This window comes from Bidens hawaiensis, unplaced genomic scaffold (assembly GCF_021521415.1).
Source record: "Bidens hawaiensis isolate Kalapana, Puna unplaced genomic scaffold, B.hawaiensis_p1.1 tig00017570_1, whole genome shotgun sequence".
Classification (NCBI taxonomy): domain Eukaryota; kingdom Viridiplantae; phylum Streptophyta; class Magnoliopsida; order Asterales; family Asteraceae; genus Bidens; species Bidens hawaiensis.
In genome coordinates, this window is record NW_027492658.1 from 341,793 (window position 1) to 364,590 (window position 22,798).

The window sequence follows — 22,798 nt, forward strand, 5'->3', positions numbered from 1 at the left end:
AGTTGAGTCCATTGTTGTTGTTTTTCTTTTTAATTGTTCCACTCCTGATCCTCAAAACAAAAGTTCATATTAAATAGTTATAAAAACATTCTGGACATGAGTTTCTTTTTGTTGGGTAAAACTCTATATTGGTTATAATTAGCCTTTAAAAATTTGAAACTTGATCAGAAGGTTGTTCGTATGTTAAATAGATCACCGTCCACTTATATAATGTATCAAATGCCCGACAAAACTATAATTTAAGTTACCATAATATTGTAGGTTCTCGTGACGTTTAATCAAGCTTAAGTCTTTTTACGATTTTTGCTACTCGCTTATAAGGTACGGATTCCGTGTTTCTCTTCTTTTAGCTTTATATTGTTTTCACCGTTCTCGTGTACGGATTCTGTGGTCTTTTACTGGTAGCGTAAATATTGTTTTTCATCATTCTCATAGTGTACGGACTTTGTGGTCTTGCACTTGTAGCGCCATACCGTGTCTTTGCTATCATAGTATATGAGTTCTTGAGTTATTGATCGCGTTATAATTATTGAGTTGATTCATAGTATCTTGTCACCATTATTAAATAGTTTCGCTCTTTATTTATTGCAAATTGTTATTGTTATATTGTCATGCATGCGATATATAATATTTTATTGCACTCATTGTCGCATGTTCCTAATAGTCCATTGTACATTGACTGATTGTTATTGAGACATATTATATTGATATTGATCATTGTTATTGTATTTTATTTGACCTCAATACCCGAGCATTTATCCACCTATGGGGACGTAGGGCGTCAATCGAGGCACCTTTGACGTGCTCTATCTGTGGCGGAGCGATTAGTCCACAGCGTCTCTATTTTATTGTGCGATGAGAGCACTTACTGATATACTGATTACTGAGAGGCGTATGGATCGATCCTAGGTAAATTGTTATTGGAGTGAGATGGTTAGGTGTGTGTGTGTCCACATTCCTATCTCACTTAATTATTGGTGCATTAGTCTGCAGCAAATGTACTTACTGTTACTGTTACTGGTTCACATGGGTATTGCCAATATATTGTTATTGTACTGCTTCATAACTGATAGTTCAACGTATTGTTACTGTTATCGGCCCGCAAACTGTAATTGCTTCTTCTTTGATTGTTCATCGTATCGTTTTTAATCGTATATTGTTATTGCTATTTTCCTCCATTACTGGGCAATTTTTGGCTCATCTGTGTTTATTTTGTTTTGTGTTTCCTTTAATTTGTACAGGTACTCAAAGGAATCAGGGGAATGTGTGATAAGAGAGTAAAAGGCTTGAAATTGGAAAACAAGGAATTTAATAATTTATTTTGAGTGAAACAATTTTATTTATTTTTCGTTGTTAAAAATGTTAAACTTTTTTGTGGTATTGAATGATTTTTAACTTTTAAGTTTGGATTTTATTTATCGTATTGAGTGACGTTGTTACATATATATATATATATATATATATATATAGCAATTTAACAATAACAATTCCGTATAGTCTCCTACCAGTAACAAATTAACCTTTTTGCAAATTACAAAACACTAACAATCGTAGCAAGTAAGAATTGATTAAGACTTAAAACATAGATATCGGGAATATCTGTGATATATCGGTCAAATATTAGTCCAATATCGGTCAATATCTTTGATATTATCGGTACCAATATTCTGATTTATGTATCGTCAATGGACCGATAACCGATATATCAGTGATATGTCGATGATATATCGGCGATATCGACTGCATATATTATAAATAATATATATATATATATATATATATATATATATATATATATATATATATATATATATTTAAATAAATAATATATTAATTTTTAGTATATCCATACTTTATAGAATTTTTAAATCTAATATTTGGTGGTATTAGTTTTTAATTTAATAAGATGTTATAACCCGTTTAAGAAAGATATGAGTTTGATTAGATTCATACCCATGAATTCGGGTCAATGCATGAGAATCCTCAATTTAAAAATCAAGAAAATCTGGTGACTCCAAAAAAAAAGGGGAGCGACCACATCACGACACGTATGATTTTATTGTTTTCGTTTATATATATAATATATATAATAGATAGATACATCACTACGCCCTGCTTGCGGTGCGCACATATAATGTATATATGTGTGAACCCTTGGGTGGGCAAAAGTAAAATTGCACTAATTTTGACGTTATTTTACTAATCACGTGAAAATAACGTTAAAAGTGGCGGAAGGTTAATCAGGCATCATGTGGTGGCGTTGATAGCCGAAAGACAAGGGCACATGCACCAATCAGCCGGTGTCCCGATGATTGAGTGTTATGTGTCTTATGTCCAAGGCTTGATTCAAAACTACTATCGAGCCGGGGGTCTCACCGGAAGCAGCCTCTCTATCCCTATGGGATAGAGGTAAGGCTGTCTACATCTTACCCTCCTCAGACCCTACCATAGCATTGTTATTGGTGGGATATACTGAGTACGATGATGATGATGATGATGATAGATACATCACTCCCTCTTGTTATGCGGGTCATGTACAGACAATATAACTTATCCGTAACTGTGGATCATGTAAAGTTATAGGAGTTTAATCGATCCTACACCATAAATGTTTCATAAACCATAACATATTATTTGAACAATGAGTTTCTAAAATTGAAACAATTCCAGGTCCAAAACAACGGGATCTAAATAAAAACTTCTAATGTATGAAATAGCCCAGAGTGAAAGTATAGAGAACTTAAACAACTATCAAATAAAGAAAAAAGACAAAAGAATATTATTCTCTCTTGTTGCATCATGGCAAGCTAATCGAAACGGTTGTTGGTTTATAATGCAACCAAAGATTGACACATGAACGATGAATGTGGTTATGGAAATTATTGAGGCTTCAGACAATACCCTGTACTCGAACATGATAAGGCGGGCCTCTACAGAAAACGGGCTCATCAGGAAAAGTAGAATGAGCCCGGGCCCGCAGAACATCATTCGGGTCATCTATCATTGCAGCAGCTAACAATGTGTATTCGCCCGGTACCAAAAAATAAAGAGAGAATGGATGTTTGATTTCTTTGAAAGGAGGAATCTCCACCTTTACACCATTTAAAGTACCTATGGTAATAAACAACTATTAGTGATATCAGGATCAAACTGTTTGCTTTGTTTATATGTATAAACCTAGGAATGTAAACGAGTCAAGCCGTTCATGAGTTTGCTTGAGATCGGCCTGCTAATATCTTGAATCGAGCCAAGCTTTAACGAGCTCGAGACTTAAAGTAAGCTTGTTAATTAAATTAAATGAGCCTGATCCCGAGCTCGAGCTTTACTTATCGTCCTCGGGCTGCCTCACGAGCCTATTACTGATATTAATAGGGATTGCTTTTGGTGTGAGAGGGAAAAGATAATAAGTTACACTTTTGTAACTTAACTTATTGAAAACTTATATGGAGTTTTCATAAGGAATCCCAAACACCCGTTATTACTTATAAAACCATAATAAAGTCAACTAAATAAATAATAATAATAATTTATGTTACGCACAAAAATTATTACTAAATTATATATATAAAAAGATAATTATAATGTATTTGAATTAGTTGATATATAATAAACGAGCCGAGCTTGAAAAACTACTCAAGATCTGAGCCCCTGCTTTTGAAATAGAACTAAAACGAGTCGAGCTCTAGCTCGAGCTTTCGTAAACGATCCAAGCTCGGGCACGTTTACACCCCCTACTTGCTTTAATATTTTCGTTTTTTGGTCACGCTTACATTTGTGGGTCCCGCTGATGGGACCCACAAAGTTTTCATTAAGTTGGCATGTGCTAAATGCCAAGAAAAAAAAATCAAACATGGTCAAAGTTGCCTACACATCAGCTGCCAGGTCATTGTTTTTGACCCGGTAGCGCGTTAGCAAAACCATAAATCTGAGATTAGTCTTGTTACCTGCCCATAAAACTGTAGGATTGTTGCCTTCAATGCAGTTCTCACCTGTCACATCTCTACATGTAACACTAAGACTCATTTTAATTGACTCCTTAGAATTATTCCTAACCTTAACTTCCATAGCACTCATATAATTCGCCAACACATAACCTTTAGCCAAATCTTCAAAGTCAACTTCCTTAGCAAGCCTAAAACAAAAGGTCAACGGGTCGGGTAACAAAACTTCCATTACTGATGACTGAAGGGCTGCTTGTGTGGCATCTTTAATATGCAACTCTCCCGAGCTGTTTCGGCCCGATTGCCACCTCACTTTAATCTTTGATATCATATCCTTAACTAAAGTATTAAGCTCAGACTTGGAAGTTGCATGTGAATTATTATTATTATTATTAACTAACACCAAACCGTCAAGAACGGGTAGTTTGAAATGCTCCAAGGGTATGAGAACCCGAGAGGTGTAATCTCTGTCTATTCTTGTTTTCGGGTAAGTGAACTCTGAATAATTTTCATTATTTGTATTTTCCAGCTGGACCGAGACACTGACCTCAAACACCACATCAGACGGGTTATGTAACTCGAGTTCAAGAAACCGTAGGCCCCACCGTCCTCCAAACGGGTCGGTTTTAACCAATATGTCTGTTTTTTGATGTAAAATGTTTTCAGAAATTTGAGCTGGGATTTCCATCTTTATCAAACGGGCCTTCATGAACTACAGCCCTTGCCGAACGCATATGTTTAGGGGAGTGACTAGACGTCGACCAGGCGGCAATGTGCCGCCATCGGGTGGATGCTCTCCTTGGTTTCCACTAGGCCCTGACATAAAGAAAGAAAAAGTCAACATGGTCAAAGCTACACATCAAAGATTGAAACTTTATTATTGAAGGAAAATAACTTAAGAATTTTGAAGTCAACATGATCAAAAGGTTTGTGAGTAACTAATTCTCAGATGCAGCATATCAAAAAAGTCAACATGATATAAAAGTCAATCTGGTCAAAAAATCTGACCAAAAATGTCAAAAGTTAGAAATGATAATCAGTTAACTACCTGCATAATAAACTAACAACATGGGGCTGCTTCCATCTGACCCAATTTCCCATGCTTTCACAGGCACTGGAATAATAACCTCAGCGCCCGGTTTTAACGGTAATGCAGATTTCAAATTCTCATAACCAACAGAAATAACAGCATGCTGATTCTTCCCAGATAACAAAATATGTGCTTGCTCAACTGGAACCGTACCCGCATTAGCCAAGTTAATATACAACTTCCGAATCTCACCTTCGTATAATATAATCGAGCTATCGCCACCAACAACGTGTGAAACTAGCAATGGCATTTGAGGTATGATAAGAATATTAGGAACAGTTATATTTTTCAACTTCACCGACCACCCACTAGACCGAAACGGGTCACAAATAATGAGCCCTTGAGCCGCCCCGAGGATTAAGTTGTCAACATCTTTGAAAAGATGTTCGGTTGTTACACCAAAACAATGAACAATGCATCCGGTTATACTTACCGGGCCTTCTTTAGTTGGTACACCTGATAAACTAAGTACTTTGGAAGTGTTGGAAGTTAAGGTCACGGTAACGGGAAACGCGTCGAAGTTTCCAGAATGTACCGAGAGGTAAATACTGTTGACTATTAAGTCAAACCCGCACGGGTTTGCTAATTCAACTAATACTTTTACGGGCTCACCGATGACCCATATTAGGCTGTGTTTAGTCGTGGAAGTTGAGTCTTTTTTTGGTAAATGGTGTGTAGATAAATGGGCCTGAAGGGACTGCTCCAGCCCACCAATCTTCTCGTTTTGGGTTTCGCTTAAAAATATCGGCTTGTGACGAATGAACCGGAAATGAATGTAACCTGAGAAATCAGGAATGATATTTAGTCTGCAATTTGTACATTTAGTTGTAAAATAAACTGTAAGGGTGAGCATGGGTCAGTTTTGGCCCAAAACTATAACCATAACCGAGCTATTGGTTAAGTGGAGAATGATAACTGATCGGTTATGGTTAAGCCGGTTTTACAAGTTGATTCGGTTCGGTTATGGGTCGGTTAACTGTGAACTAGAATTGGTCATAAAATGTTTTGTCTGACTAAAATAGCCCAAAACAATGAAATTGGGCCTCAAAGTTTAGGCTTAACTTTTTAACCAATTACTAAACCGTTATTAGATAGTTGGGCTTGAATAATTTGAGCTTTACCATTTGACATTTGTAAACCTGCTACCATAGCCAACCCGCCAATTTCGCTTTTCAAAGAAATTCAAAACCGAGCCATCAGTTTTTGGTTTGGTTCGGTTATATCTGTTCAGTTAATTCGGTTATGGGTCGTTAATACAGTTTTCTGCATTAAATAGTTAAAATAAATGATGTAATTTATGTACCTTATGAAAGGTAAAGCAGGATCAGGGCAATGAGTACCAGAAGGAAGTCGGTCTGCAGAATTAACAAGAGCAGTTACAAGTCCATTTTGGGCAGGGGGTGTAATTAAAGGATAATAAGATCTTAACAAACGGGCAGCAGCACTCCATGCTGCAAGTGGATCACCCGCCCGAACAGCAGATAAAAGTATTTCTTTTAAAACAATCATCTGCAATGTGCTCCATTGGGACTCAAATAAAGATACCACCATTTGTTGACGCATCTTCCAGTTATCAGTAACAATTTCCTTGCATAATTTACATACTTTATATTAAATTTTATGCAAGAATCTGAATTTTATGCAGGGCGGGTAACATGACTAAACGTGTACTTTGTGTACAGGTCGAAACGTGTTGGGTTGACCCGAGATGACAACATTCTTTTTGTGCAAAAGTATTGATTCTGTAAAAATACTTAATGCAAAATATGCTTTAAAACTATCTTATTTTGATAATGATCCTAAGTTTTATAACAAAAAGATTTACAGGTGTAAAGAGAAGTGATATATGGGTTGGGTTGAACCAAATTTTTTTCTACAAAATTATTAGCTTTTTATAAATATTGGTGTGTCATTTATCGTTCAAAAACCATATTTTCTCTTTAATAATAAATTTTTTTATAAACCATAATTTATTTATGAGGTTTTATGGATTAACTACGCTTTGCTTTGGAAGGGTTTTGACCCATTTGACCGGTTTTCTTTGTATACTTTTTATTAACCATTTGACCCATTCAAATAATACATAGCCCGTATCAACCAATGCATAAGTAAATGAGTCGAAAATGTCACCAATGCTAGAATATCCCAAATATATTCAAACTAATATAAACAGTGTAATAAGTTATAACTCACAGTGGAAACATTGTGTAAAGGAGTGGTAGCTCGACTTTGAACACGATAAACTTTTGTAGTGATTGCCAATACTTGTAAGGCACTAGAAGCAGCTAAATTATTTTGGTGCTGCAGATATAGTTTTGCCACCTGTCGGGAGAAAAACGCAGCTTTTCTATGGTAACCAAGATTTCCAAATAACCGAGCTATTTCAACATACAATATCAGTCTGTCATTTGGATCAATCAAAGATTTTGCTCCATCTGAGGCAATGGTCAACAGCTCAACAACCTCTTTAACCATTTCCGGTCTGCCCAATACATAAATATGACAAGGGAAAATAACTTAGATCGTTCACTGATATAATACAAAGAACTCTTTTATATTATGTACCTGCAGATAATCTTGCCAATTTCAAAGTAGCTTCAAGTTCAAAACTAAGAGGTGAAACCCTGCGCAATTAAATTAAATAACTTAGAAGTTTACAGGTTTTCTTTTTGTATTACAAGAGGTACCTCGGATCACTTTCTTGCATGATCGACTTGCGATAATGCATAATGACACCATTGTATCGATACTTCACCTCTTCCACTAAACTGGAATCTTTCTGTCCTATTTTACCCATCTTACAAAACCACATTAAACAAAAGAATAATTATAAGTTATAACTATTATGTATAACAACTATGCATCAAAAAATGTATAATAAACTTACCAAATACGCACAAACACCGCCTTCTAATGCACCAGCATACCAGAAATAATCCCCAATCATTCTAGAAAGTTCTAAAGCGGTACAACAATGGTTATGAGCATCAAGTGGTGAACCAGCAAGTAAACAATAATCCCCTATAGCTTTCTGGGCACGCGCATTTCTCCTTTTTTTCGCTTTAATTGCCTGGAAAAATTGCTGATAAAACAAAATCCGTTAAGTTTCTGTTATTAAGCGCTTCCTTGATTACTAAAATTATAACATTGCAATAATCATAACTATTAAGACACCTGAAATATTAAACCTCCTCTGCACTTAAACTGGCTTGAGTATCTAAAGGCGTCTTGAGAAGGGTCCCACTAGATTCAGCTGCAAGCACCCATTTTTTTCGAATTCCATTAAAAGCGAAGCAGCGATATCTTGCATCATTGTTTGCAGGTGAAATTCTTGAGTTCTTTGGTCAGCAGGAGGAAATAAAACCAGTTTATTTGGTTTATTGCTTTCTTTCTCTAGCTGCAATAAGAGATCAGGAAAACCATGTTAAGTAAAGGAGTATTTAGAATTGCTTACTATAACTACTTATGTGCTTATTGTGTTTTGATGCAGCAATAAATCTACTTTCAAACAAATAATATAATATCTATATTCAACAATTTCCGCCAGATTACGCTCACAATTCACATGTAGGTATGCAAATGAGCCGAGCCGCTCGTGAGCTACTTGAGTTGAGATTGATAAAAAAAGCTCGAAATGATCCGAGCCTCAAATAAAGCTCGTTTAGTTATCGAGCTCTATATGGGAAGATCATTCAGGCTGGTCAAGCCTAATTTATTTTTAAGGTTTTTACTCTTAAGTACTTTTATTTATTTATTTCACACTGCATAGTCGAGGTTTGGCTTGTTTATGGTACTGCACACGAGCTTGGCCGAGCTTAGAGGTGTCTCACAAAAACATATAAATCCAATTAAACATTTATAATAATTAATTAATAAGAAATAAACGAACCGGCTTTTATTACATCCCCACAAATGCACAATTAAAAATGATCTGTGAATAAATTCGATAAGCTCAACCTGAGAATCAGCAGGGGAGAAGGCGAAACAGCGTTGAACAAAGGACGAGGCGTACGCATTACACGCCTCAAGAAACTGCAACAAGACGCTTTCGAGATCGGGAGAGGAAGGACAGTGGCATATCCCAATGACTGCATGGATTTTCCTGTAGGCTTGGAAATCCTCCCAGGGACTCAAGGGCGATTCGCGTATTTGAAGCGGAGGGTACCGGAGTCCCATGATTGCTGGGAGAAGGGTGATTTCTTACGTGCAGAGTAGAAGGAGCTGAGTGCTGCAAGTTCTACGCTGCGGTGTTGGCCGAGCATGGCCACGTATTTACGGAAGTAGGGAGGGGTGATCGGGCCGATCAGGATCACAACAATGCGGATCATCGAGCAGGTTTCGATGCTCACGTCGGGTTCCATGGCTTCGCCGGAGGTGGTGGTGATCGGAATGACGGTTACAAATGATATTATTATATAACTTCTGTTACATTTCAGGTTAATATTAATATTCTATGCATTTGACTTGTTAAAATACGTCAATGGTTATGGTTGAGCTAAAATACATATATATATATATATATATATATATATATATATATATATATATATATATATATAGTTTTAGAAATGAGAACTCGTATCAAACGGATCCTGATTAAACTCAAACTAGTTAGTGGTATTGGAACCGTCTCGTCGAACTCTTTGATATGACATTTTGGGTTTTCATTTTTCGATTTCAAACATGTAGATTTAGATTATTTGTTCAGATGTCGGCTAAGTTAATAAACACATATTCCAAAGCCGACTAATTAAGAGTCAAGGATATCGGCTAAAAATACATGGTTGTAAGCTAAGTTTAGCTGTGTGTGACACGTATCAAATTTTAATTGGTTTAAAGTGGGTCCATCAACTTTTTATCAACTTCACTGCCCATAAAATGTCAGCTAAGGCTCAGCCGGCTTCTCTGACATGTCGATTGTTTATTAGACCAAAACTCAATGGTTAGGGACACGAAGCCTAAAAATATGCATGTCTATATTTGAAAATATTTTGGTAATTCACCCTTTTATTTATCATTTTCTTTTTTTATTTATTTTCGTCATCGTGTATTTTTTCATCTTTTACTCAACATTGTGTTATATTACTTAGCATTGAGTTATATTTTGTTCAACATTGTGTTATATTTTATGATTTATTATGTTCTCGTACCCTTCTAAGATTAATTTATGAGACTCTGTAGAATGACTTAACCCAAAACACAAAAGTTTATTTTATATTATTATTACTATAGAATATGAGGTAAATCAGTGCCAAAAGATAAATTTTTAACTTTTTTACAAAAGAAGTGTATATTATTTGTTTTTGTTGTATTATAGTTGTTTATAACGTCACGAACATAAGTGACACCGGATGAATTTGCGTCAGCTTGTCGTCATAACGCTCACGTTTTACATCAATTGGCTCACATCTTTTCTGATCCAATGTCTTAAAACATAAGTTTGAAATTCAATAAAACTTTACAGAGTTGAATTTTTTTTAACGAATATGACAAAAGGTGGGACTGGTGGTAAGAATTTTTTATGTGAGATTATTAATCGGTCAACTGCAAAAATATGAAATTATTAAAATCCAGTTTGCCTTATTTATTTACATTTTATTTTAATAACTTGGAAATATTAACTTGTATATATGTACAGGTGTGAAAAAGGAACACAAAGAAACATAAAAAAAAAAAAGAAAAAAAGAAAACCAGAGCAAGATGTGAATTAGATTTTCGGTTAGGTTTCTAGCCGTATCCAAATTGTGAATTTGGTTTGTGGTTCTAATATTATCAAAGAACAACAGGCGGATGCAAAGTATATATTACAAGGGTAGGCTAAGGTTCACCGTCCATTTCTAATTTGCAGTGTTATAAATAGCCTAATTTTCTTATTTCAATTTAAAACTTCATGCCTTAGGTATAAACCAATTAAATCTAAATCTAATTCTAATTGATTTTTTTATTTTAATGTATCATGCAATCGTGAATCAACTTCTGACTCTTAAACACCGTTTCAACTTCTTATATTTTGTCTCCCATTGCGTCCCAGTGCCCGCTACTTACCCTCGTCCATCCTTATCGTGCCCATACAAAAAAAATTACGTATCAATGTCCGGAAGATACATCTTTTTTAAATCGGTTTTGAAATAATATACGTATTAAATTATTATATGCATATGTTTGTAAGATTAGCCCAAACCCAATAGCAAAGGCAGGCTTGTCGAATAAATAATTAAATAGATTATTATTAATTATTATTATTCTTTTTGAAGTGTTGGATTACACAATTAACCCTTACGTAAACGATATCTTCACGGTTTAGAACCCTAAATCACGATCTCCGGCCATAAGAAGTTTTAGTGTAAGTGATTGATGAATTATACAACTAATTTAACTAGTGGTTTTATTTACCTGCATGCATACTAGCCATGGTTTCTAAAAATCCCGATTAGACGCTGATTATGTTGGAAATATGGACCGGTCCGCTTAAGTCAACGCGGCCGACCGGGTTATGACCCGTAAGAGTTACACCTTGGGCAACGAACAATAAATCCGCTTAACTTGTTTAACCGGTAATAACGAACTTTTAATGGTATTTATTATTTATACTAAATATAAATAATAAATATATATTAGTTTATTAGATAAACCAATTACGGGCTTTTAAACGCGATATAGATCGAGTTTGGTTGGAGATCCGGTTATTGTTCATCAAATATTATAATTATGATATTTTATTATATCATAATTATTATCCATATTTAACTAACAAATACTTGAAGAACAAGATATATATTACTATTATATATATCAATTATGATTTATGCATGAGCACTCCAAGGATCTCTCGTAAGATCTCAGGAGCTTTTTGACTCACGCAAATAATCGAGCGACCACCTCCGCTGCCCACTATCAATTACCGGAGGCTGCTGCAGCTACAAGCCTCTGCCGTTACCACGCTTGCTGTCATCCAACGCTTCCGTTGCCACTGCCGCTAACGCGCCATCGCCACCGGGTGTCACTTGTTTTCGGTTCGTAGACAAGCATCGTTCGTTGTACTTCGGTGTCTCAACCGGTTAATCATTAACCGAGGTATTATTTATCTCATCGGTAGTTAACAATATATCGTATATTATTACTCGTACTCGTATTGTTTGTAACCGGATCTTGTACGGTTCCATTATATGGTGATTACTAGTTTTATATTCCGCTGCGTATTCTATTATTAATGTGATTAATAATTATGAAACTAATTTTATTAAACCGGGTTTAAAAGTTAAACCATTGACTGATCACCACTAGAACCCAACAAATTATTATTCTTATTATTATTATTATTATGTGGATGTTGATGATCTAAATATATTTCCAAGTCTTTTTTAAAATACAGGGAGGATTGTTGGAATGTCTACAACATCCGGCACTGAGGACTGGGCGGCCTTTGAGGAATGGATGGGAGAATACCACAGATTTTACAAAGACGAAAAAGAGACGGCAGAAAAATTCAAGACGTTTCAAGGAAAGCTCCGTAAAATAGAGGCTCAAAAATCATTACCAGAACATTTCCAGATTTATGGTTTGAATGGGTTTTCGGACGTGACTCTTGAAGAGTTCCAGAGAGACTTCCTACGAAAACCTGTTGGTTACGTCCCTTATTACGACGACGAGGCAGAAGAAGAAGAAGAAGAAGAAGAAGAAGAAGAAGAAGAAGAAGAAACTAGTGATGAGGAGGCCGACGCAAAACGTCCTTGTAAGTTTTTACCCCTTCAAAATGATATCTTTGATTCAAATAATGGTTTGATAATAATAATTATAACAATGTCAGGGGATGAAAATGATACCAAAGAGATAGAGGAGGCTGTCAAACGCCAAAGAGTTGGGGGCGGTAAGTTAGTTTTTATTAACACACAAGATACAAAAGATTAACATCATTAATTCAAATTCTTTGAATTAATCATACGCTTATTTTATGCCTTGATGTTTGCACCTATTATTGGAAAATGTCTATATTCATTATACATTTATTTTGTCATATTCTACTCCATAATTCTAGCTCTGTATTATGGTTATATATTGTAAGTTACTTTATCAATAGTATAATGAATTGCAATTGCAAATATCATATCCTTTTCATGGTATCATAAGCCTACGATCAAAACTCTCTTCTGCCCTACAATTTTATTTTTTTTTGGCAGCCCTTCTCCATATATTCAACAACAGCCATTAGCCGTTGTTCTCTATTATTTATTCATTCAATTGATGCTTTCACTACCTCTCCCTCAATAATTAAGCATGTCAAACACCAATGAAATTCTCAATGTTAACAAAATACCAACTCCAAACCCAAAACCAACACCTAATGGTAATCGGCCATTTCTTGGAAAATGCCAATGGTGTTCTATTAAAGGGCATACACTTACAAATTGCCCAGTGTTCAAGAAATTACTGCCACATGTTATCATTCCTCCCTATATCCCTAACCCCTCCATCAACACTGCACAAGTTAACATGATGAATATGCCTAACCAATCCACTACAAAATGGCTAATGGACAGTGGAGCAACCCACCATGTCACCAATGATCTAAGCGCATTGGCCACCCATGTGCCTTATGATGAAACCGAGGAGCTTATAATCGGTGATGGTTCATCTCTTAAAATTACTCATATTGGTTCACTTGTCATATACACACCAACCACTACTCTTATACTCAAAAATTTTCTTTGCGTTCCAAGCATATCTAGAAACATTATATCCATATCTCATTTATGTGATGATAATAATGTTCTAATTCAATTCTTTCGATCTGTTTTTCTAATCAAAGATCCCAATTCACATCTCTTGCTTCTTGAAGGAAAAGCTACCCACGGGATATATGAACTTCATTCAACTTCTCATCCACAGCCGTCCACATTCACTATCCAAAAGACTACATCAAAGTTATGGCATCATAGATTGGGTCATCCCAATACTAAAAGTCTACAATTTTTATCGTCTTTTGTTCCTTGTATCTCAAATTCAAATAACCATTGTAACTCTTGTCACATAACCAAGAGTCATAAATTGCCATTTTCTGAATCCACTTTATCCTCAAAAGCTCCCTTGCAATTGGTTTTCTCAGATGTTTGGACATCACCAGTTACCTCACTCGATGGTTACAAATATTACATTATATTTGTAGATCATTATACAAAATACATATGGTTATATCCACTGAAAAACAAATCCGATTCTTTTTCTGTTTTCATTCGTTTTCAAAACTTGGTTGAAAATTACTTTCAAACCACTATTAAACAACTATTCTCCGATAATGGCGGCGAATATATAAAACTTTCCTCTCACCTTCAATCTCGAGGTGTTTCTCATCATACCTCACCACCGCACACACCCGAACATAACGGATATGCCGAGCGTAAACACCGTCATATTGTTGAAACCGCTTATCACTCCTTACTCGTGCTAAATTACCCACCAGTTTTTGGCCTTTTGCCATAACCACGGCCGCCTACCTCATAAATCGTCTTCCTACACCCACCCTCCAAAACATCTCACCATATCACAAACTATTCAACAAACAACCCAATTATGACAAACTAAGAAGTTTCGGTTGTCTTTGTTATCCATGGTTACGACCATATGCTCCTCATAAACTCCATCCTTCTCAAAGTGCTTATTACGCACTAGACCCTACCTCCAATAAAATACATACCTCTGACACATTATCTTTATTGAAAATCAGTTTCCTTATGAAACACTTACAACCAATAAAGTCTCCCCACCCAACCCAATTGAATGGTTTCCGCTCACCATTCAAACCGTTCCTTACTCTCATTCAACAAATTCTCCAACGCATACCTCCCTGCCATTCAATCAAATACCCACTTCATCCACTAACACCCATTCTCAATCCATTAACTCAACCCCAATAACAATTTCCAGCCCAAACTTAACAGCCCCTCCACCGTGGACTCTACAAACCCCCCCACAAACTGACCCCACCATTACAGAAACTCACGCCCAAATAAACTCCACCTCCTCTCAAATTAATAATCCATCTGGTGTGGAACCCCCACCCATCCAACAAACCAATACCACAGCTCACTTGCTGCCTCCGAACCTGCTGCCCAAACTCGTATTCCCAAACCCAATCCACGCTATCACAACCCTTCTTTCCAATTATATACAGCTATTAACAGACCGATCTCCGAACCTTCTACAATCACCCAAGCATTAAAGCATCCTCTTTGGAGAAACTCCATGACCGAAGAATATAAGGCTTTAATTAAAAACAACACTTGGACTCTTGTTCCTTCCACTCATGCTCCAAACCTTGTTGGCTCTAAATGGGTATTTCGTACGAAGTACAAACCCGATGGTTCCATTGATCGCCTAAAAGCTCTCCTTGTAGCCAAAGGTTTTCACCAACGGCCGGGAATTGACTATGCCGAAACTTTTAGCCCGGTCGTCAAACCCGCAACCCTTCGTCTCATTCTTTCCCTAGCCGTATCACACAATTGGAACCTCCGCCAACTTGACATCAACAATGCCTTTCTACAAGGCACATTGACTGAAAATGTTTACATGGCACAACCACCCGGTTTCGTCAACCCATCATTCCCGTCTCATATATGCAAGCTAAATAAAGCTATATATGGCCTTCGCCAAGCTTCTCACGCTTGGTACGAAGAATTAAAATCTCATCTTGCCTTAAATGGATTCCAACCCACTATATCGGATCCTTCATTGTTTATCCACACTAACGGCTCGTCTCCCATCTATATTCTTGTCTATGTCGATGATATTATTGTCACCGGCCCCAATCCTCAAATCCTTGATGCTTTTATTTCCACCCTTGCCACCAAATTCTCACTCAAGGACCTAGGTAACCTTTCCTATTTTCTTGGTGTTGAAGTTCTTCCCCATTCCCTTGGACTTTTCTTGTCTCAAACCAAATACATTCATGATATCCTACAACGAGCCAATATGAGTGATTGTAAACCAATGCCTACACCTATTACATGCTCCGAGACAATCACCCTACATGGCGGTACACTTCTACCGTCCCCTACAGAATATAGAGCATTAGTTGGTGCACTACAATACCTTTCTCTTACACGACCCGATGTTGCCTTTACCGTGAACAAATTATCTCAATTTATGCATGCACCCACTACTACCCATTGGAATGCCCTTAAACGACTACTTCGGTATCTTCACGGGTCCATAGATCAAGGTATTTTGCTTCGTTACAAATCTCCATTACAACTACATGCTTTCACCGACGCGGATTGGGCGGGTGATAAAGACAACTATAGAAGTACAACCGGTTACATCGTGTATCTTGGGTCCAACCCAATTGCATGGAGCTCAAAAAGACAACCAACAATTGCTCGTTCAACAACTGAAGCGGAATTTGGAGCCGTTGCTTCCACAACCACAGAAATTACATGGATAAATTCTCTCCTACGAGAAATTGGCTTTACATCCACCACTATCCCAACTATTTTTTGTGACAATCTAAGTGCCACTCAATATTCCGCCAATCCCGTTTTTCACTCCCGTATGAAACACCTAGCACTTGATTTCCATTTTGTTCGTGAAAAAGTGGCCGATCAATCTATTCGTGTTACACACATTGTCGGGGATGACCAACTAGCCGATGCTCTTACAAAACCCATACCTCGATCAAGATTTCATCTCCTAATGTCCAAGATTGGACTCATCACAAGACCGTCCATCTTGCGGGGGCATATTAACACACAAGATACAAAAGATTAACATCATTAATTCAAATACTTTGAATTAATCATACGCTTATTTTATGCCTTGATGTTTGCACCTATTATTGGAAAATGTCTATATTCATTATACATTTATTTTGTCATATTCTACTCCATGATTCTAGCTCTGTATTGTGGTTATATATTGTAAGTTACTTTATCAATAGTATAATGAATTGCAATTGCAAATATCATATCCTTGTTAGTTTTCACCCGCCATTTAAAATGATATCTTCTTCGATTCAGTAAGGATGTTATGCATTATCTTCGTGGATGTAGATGATGAAGAAAAAGATCCCAAAGTGTCTATGGAAGAGCGGCGAAATTGAAGAGTCATAAGACCAAGTATGTTCTCTTATATGTTGTACAACAAAGTCTGGTTTATATATTTGTATGCCAGCCTCTATTCACTGTTTATAAGAATGTATGTTACACCAAAGTAACACATCACATCTTGATATACTGCCATGCTGCAATAGTATTTTAACTCCAAAGACTGCAGGCAGCATTTTAATCCAAATCTGTGCAGAAGAATTTTTATTGTTTATTCATATAATAATAATTCATTTTGTTTAATGCAGAAAGCTTTTCCTTTGGAAGATATTGCAACTTGGCTTCAACCATAATGTTCTCTTCAGCAGTCTTCTTGTTTGCTTTTATACTTAATTCCAAAATTTGAAAAAAACAAAAACATTATCATGTGGATGTTTGGTAGAATTCTGTTGAATGATGTTTGCTTCCTTTAAAGTGACTTTATTTTTGTTATATGTTAATCTGGTATATTTGTATGAACCGGGTTGTTAGTAAGTTTGGATACTCCCACAAGTCGACTCAAGCTTAACATTTCAGGCTTTCAGCTTGTTAACATAAACGAGCCGAGCCCTAGCCTCACCTGGCTTGGCTTGGCTCATTTACCGTCCTATTTCATATGACCTTAGTTTTTTGGGTTAAATATATAAACATAAAAAAATATACATCACAACATATGGGGCGTGTTTGGTAGGAACCCGACATCAACTAAAACAGTTTTCAAATGATCGCCGACATCAACCAAAACGTGAATGAGATAGAAAAAGAAATAATCAGTTTGAAGAATAGGCTGAGTGAATAAGAGGCCAAGAGCAAAGATGTAAATTATAATGGGCAAAATACTAGTAGGAACCTGCGCGATGCGTTGGCATCAGTTCGGCTCATTTAACTCATTACACAACTGAATTCGTCCACTTTGCAGGACCTGGTTGTTGTGTTGATAGGATTTTGTGTGTGTGTGCGTGTGCGCGCGCGGGGGGGGGGGGGTGAGAGTTAGTATTGTATAGTTATATGTCTCAATGAAATCAGATAGAAATCGTCAAATTTACATAGATAGCAGGCTCCGTTGTATGAAGCTCGAGCACATTTTTAATTTTTCACAAGCTAGCCTCAAGTAGATTGATTACAAGTGAAGCCAAATTTACATACCTTTGGCAATCCATTTTTTATAACTTTGCACCAGAAGCAAATAAGTGTTGCAATAATAAACCAAAAATCTGAACTTGATATTCCCACAAGATGTTCCAATGAAAATTGTATATCAATTGTTGTTGGCATCTGCTGTTCATGTAGCAAACTGAAAGTTGTTAGTATTTTATAGATCGATCGAGTATACAATCCCCTTTAAAAACTGCAGTAAGCTTACACTTTCAACCGAAGTTAGGTAATCAGATAATGAGTCCAATAAGCTTCCATAGCCAAAACCAAAGTCAACCTGTCACAAACCAACAATAACCTCAAATCATATGTTAATCTAAGATATGTAAGGGTCCGCATGACTGCACAGAGTCACAGACCACTACCTCATAAACCACCAATCCATTTTTAACTTTCCCCCGGGTCCTCTTTTAATGATGCAACAATGGTGTCCCCTAATCGGGCTGCTTTTTTCCCTTCAAAGCATGTATGCAAAATTATGGAGGACCAAACTTCCCAGAGTTCAAGTTTGTGTCTGGTTGAACCCGCCAACACGGCCCGTTTAAGTTTTTAACTAATATGGGATCCTTGCATCTTGAACCGGTCCAAACATTGAACAAATTATTTATTAAAAAAGGCAGAAAACTAAATTATATTGATAGATGAAATTTAAAGAAAGAACACATTTATTTGTTTTTAAGGGTGTTTGCATAATCTGACCCTTTTTTGCTTGAAACTGGTACAGATGAAGCCATAATGCAAAACAAAAAGCAAGCAATTAACCTAAACACAAAATGAACAAAGCTAAGCTAAATTGTTTACAAACAGGGCATAAGTGAACTACCTTTTGGCATTGTCTTTCTGCAGCACACTCGTACTTTTTGAAATTCCCATCTTGCCCTTTTCTATCATTGGTCTGGATAAAACTAAGTGTAAACGTTTAGGGGCAGCTATGTCAAGTGACTAAATCTTGATGTAAACAGTTTAGGCACAGTCTAGTTCAAAGTCAAAAAACGACTCTCAGACTCAAGTTGTTGTTTGACTTTTATAGTAAAAAAGTAATGTATGACTTTCAAAGTCAAAATATAATGTTTACAGTTTATGTTTGGATTTCAAGTTTTATGCAAACGCTTTAGGTGCTCTTTCGATGCACAGGGTCATTTTCAAAACTGGGAAAACAGTGGGCTGGTAAAATTATCCTAAGACACTCACATCTTATGCATGTGATTAATCTTAACAAGAATCACCAACTCAAAAAAACCAAACGTGATTGAACTTGATATAAGGTAAACTACTTACTCCACCGTCTTTAGGAACTTTTTATGTGATTTCAGTGAGTTGTGTATCAAGAAAGAACTATAGAAGCATGTCACAAAAGTTAAGAGCACATCATCAAATTGTGAACTTTGTATTTGAAGTACAATTGCCATTTTTTATGTGATTTCAGTGAGTTGTGTATCATAAAGAATCACTGATGACATGGATTGTAGTTTGTCAACAACACAATGCATTCTATAAAGAAACATTTAGAATTTCTTATCAAGTTCCCTGTTTGTTCCTAACTTTTAGCCTTAATTCCAAATTTTCGAATTTTGTGATGGTTTTAAATTGACCCCTTTTGACCTAAACTTATGCTAATCAAGACGCGTTTTGATCCAAACCAAAATGGATCAGTTTGACCTAAACCCAACCCGTCTAATTTTGGCAGGCCTAGTCTTGCAAGACTAATAACTACATCTCTTCCACTTAGTAGGGGGGCGCCTTTTCTTATATCTCAAATGTGTTGGATTTCCCTCGTTGTCGAGTTCAAATAGTATCGAGTCAAATTTCTTGGAAAAAATTGTGTCACTTCCTATATGAAACTTTACACAGATTATTTTCACCCTAATTTCTAGCATGCCTCTATCAATCATAATAAAAAAAAATCATTAAAATTGCAAATTTAAATCAATGTAATTGTAACGCCAGGAGTATATAATAAACTATCTGCTGACAGTGTATCTTCAATAAACCGTTTAACTGTTGGTGTTCGATCGTTTGTCCGGTTAACACTAAACACACGAAATGAAACAGAAAAGCTAGTTCATTTAACTGTTTGTGTTCAATCGTCTGTTCGGTTAAAGTTAAACGAACAAACACCGGCATGCTTCATTCGTGTTTCTTTCCGAAGCAGAAGAGGACAACTATTAAACTGCTGCCTTAATCTTCAGCCCCCGGTAACACTTTCCCATCAATCTGCTCCAAAGCCGATTGGTAATGGGAAACGGCCACTCCATAGCATGGCCCAGTTTCCTGGAATAGCAGGGCCACTGTCCATTCCCATATTTCTGCAAGGACAACAAAGGTGTAAAAGTTGCAACACAACACTTCGAGTCAATTGCATAGAAAGCCGATTGGTAATTTTGGAAAAACTAACACCTGTTAGTGATAAATACGCACATGACACATACATGTTAAAACATGAGATTAGCACCAAGAACAAGACAATATGAGATCAGAACTAGAAAGTAACAGTTATATCACAAACACTAACTTAACATAATTCAAATACAAATCCAACACACAAACCAAAAGTAAGAAAACCGAAATCCTAAACATAATCCAAAGTCAAACGATAGAGCAAAAGGAAGAGAGGATGTCAACCAAGATAAAATTCCACGCGTTCGGATATGTGCCTAGTAGCATACGCCAGAAAGCTCGTCACATCCGAGTCGTCTGCTATATCAGTCGCTAAAAAGCTTATCTTTGGAAAGGTGGTTTCCCGATAGTGTTCTTTGTAGAAAATGCGCGTCCCATTCTCAAAGGATATCCCCGATTCGGTTTTCAAATGATCCACAAGCACAGCATATGATGTAAGCAGCTGTATAATGTTTGGATGTTTTTGGCCTCCTATGTACCCTTCAATTTTGTCGAAATGATAGACCCACGAGCCCCCGGTATAAAGAATCATATCTGCAATCTGGTCAGATGATCCTTCATTCCTTCCGATTTGCAATGCTTGCTGCTTTCCATTATGTGATCGAACTAAACAAAAAGTCAGAAACATAATAAACAAAAGATCAGAAACACAACACACACACTTAAATATATACTAGTAAGAGTGCCCGCGCGTTGCAGGGGGGACACATTTGTGATTCAGTTCGTAGCGGCTCGTTGTGTTACGGACATCTTCGATAGTAATATCTGGTTTCCGTATAGTTTACGATAGTAAAATTTGGTTTTCGTATAGTTTATGACACCAAGAATTTTAGACAACAATATTAGCCAAAGATAAAATATGCGTTTCAATAACTTATCAAATGTTGTATTTTTAATTAAACATTTGTTGACGATCATGTTATAGGCTGTAGTTAAACTAAAAAAATGTATAAGTAATTGAAAGTCTTAACCATAACAACGAAGATGAATACCAAAAAAGAAACTATTAAAGCCTAAAATAGTAAGTTGTGTTTCCACATAGTAGACAATTGTTTGGGTGTATACAACTGCATGTCATCGGTCGTGAAGAACCTCTTGATAAACAACGTTTTTAGTGAAACTTACGTCTTCATCAGTCAGTTCAACAGCAAAAAGGCAGCCCTCGCTTCGTGCGTTCTTGTAATGGCGCATTGTTCCTTTAGACGTGACACGGACTTTAATGGTCCAGTTTCCTTGATACGGGTTCAACGAAGCGAGCGGGTGTACACTCTTGCTATTTAACATGTGTGTTCCGGGTGCAATTCTGTGATACATGTTGAAAACAAACACGTTTAAAATTATATATTCGAAGCAGGGGTCCATACCGAAACGAAAGCAAAACCAAAGAAACCGCAACGAAACAAACAAACAAAAATCTTAACGTAACAAAACCATAAAAACTTAAACCGAAACAAAATGAAAGTTGAAAAAAAAACCCGAAATCGAAATGATACCAGAAACCAAGAAAACTAAAACCATACCGAGAACCAAAAACTGAGTAAACTAAGCAGAACGGATACGAAAGGGACACGAAAATAAGAACGGAAATATTAGTGAAGTATTTACGTTAATACATGGCAGAGGTTGTTGTATCAATTATTTGTACATAAAATATTGTGAAACAGGTAAAAATCTGTTTGTATTCCAAACCGAAACTAACCAAATAAAACACAAATCCCAAAAAACTGAAACGAAGCCAACAACGAAAAGGACCTTACCGAAACAAAGCTAAAAACCAAAATACTTAAAACAAAACGACCTCCAGCTGAGCTCAAATTTTAAAAACTGCATTATTCTCAGGTAAAAGTTGTTTTTAAATATTTAGATTTAAAAGGGTCAACGGGCCAACCCGTTTGTATGCAAACAGTTCAACTCGAACCCGACCTGTTTGTTAACGGGGCATGTAAGCTCACCCGGAACCTGTTTATTTTTTTGCTTCAGGGTCAGCTTGTGTTTTGGGCCATGACGCAAGTTGCCGTCCCTATAAAATAGCAATGAATTGAGAAAACGAAGCATACGGAAATATTAGTGAAGTATTTATGTTAATACATGGCGGAGGTTGTTATATCAATTATTTGTACAGAATATATGCATGGTTGTGA

General features: G+C 36.4%; 1 pseudogene across 1 annotated transcript; it reads right to left on the reverse strand.

Moving 5' to 3' along the window:
• Positions 1–2,890: 2,890 nt before the first annotated feature.
• Positions 2,891–9,428, reverse strand: LOC143554248 (trafficking protein particle complex II-specific subunit 120 homolog; annotated as a pseudogene). Its single transcript, XR_013138980.1, has 10 exons — positions 8,989–9,428; positions 8,220–8,428; positions 7,919–8,101; positions 7,719–7,828; positions 7,603–7,655; positions 7,225–7,517; positions 6,335–6,618; positions 4,990–5,811; positions 3,945–4,757; positions 2,891–3,111 (listed from the first exon to the last, which is right to left on the reverse strand). The product of XR_013138980.1 is annotated as a trafficking protein particle complex II-specific subunit 120 homolog (transcript).
• Between the last annotated feature and the right edge of the window lie 13,370 nt (positions 9,429–22,798).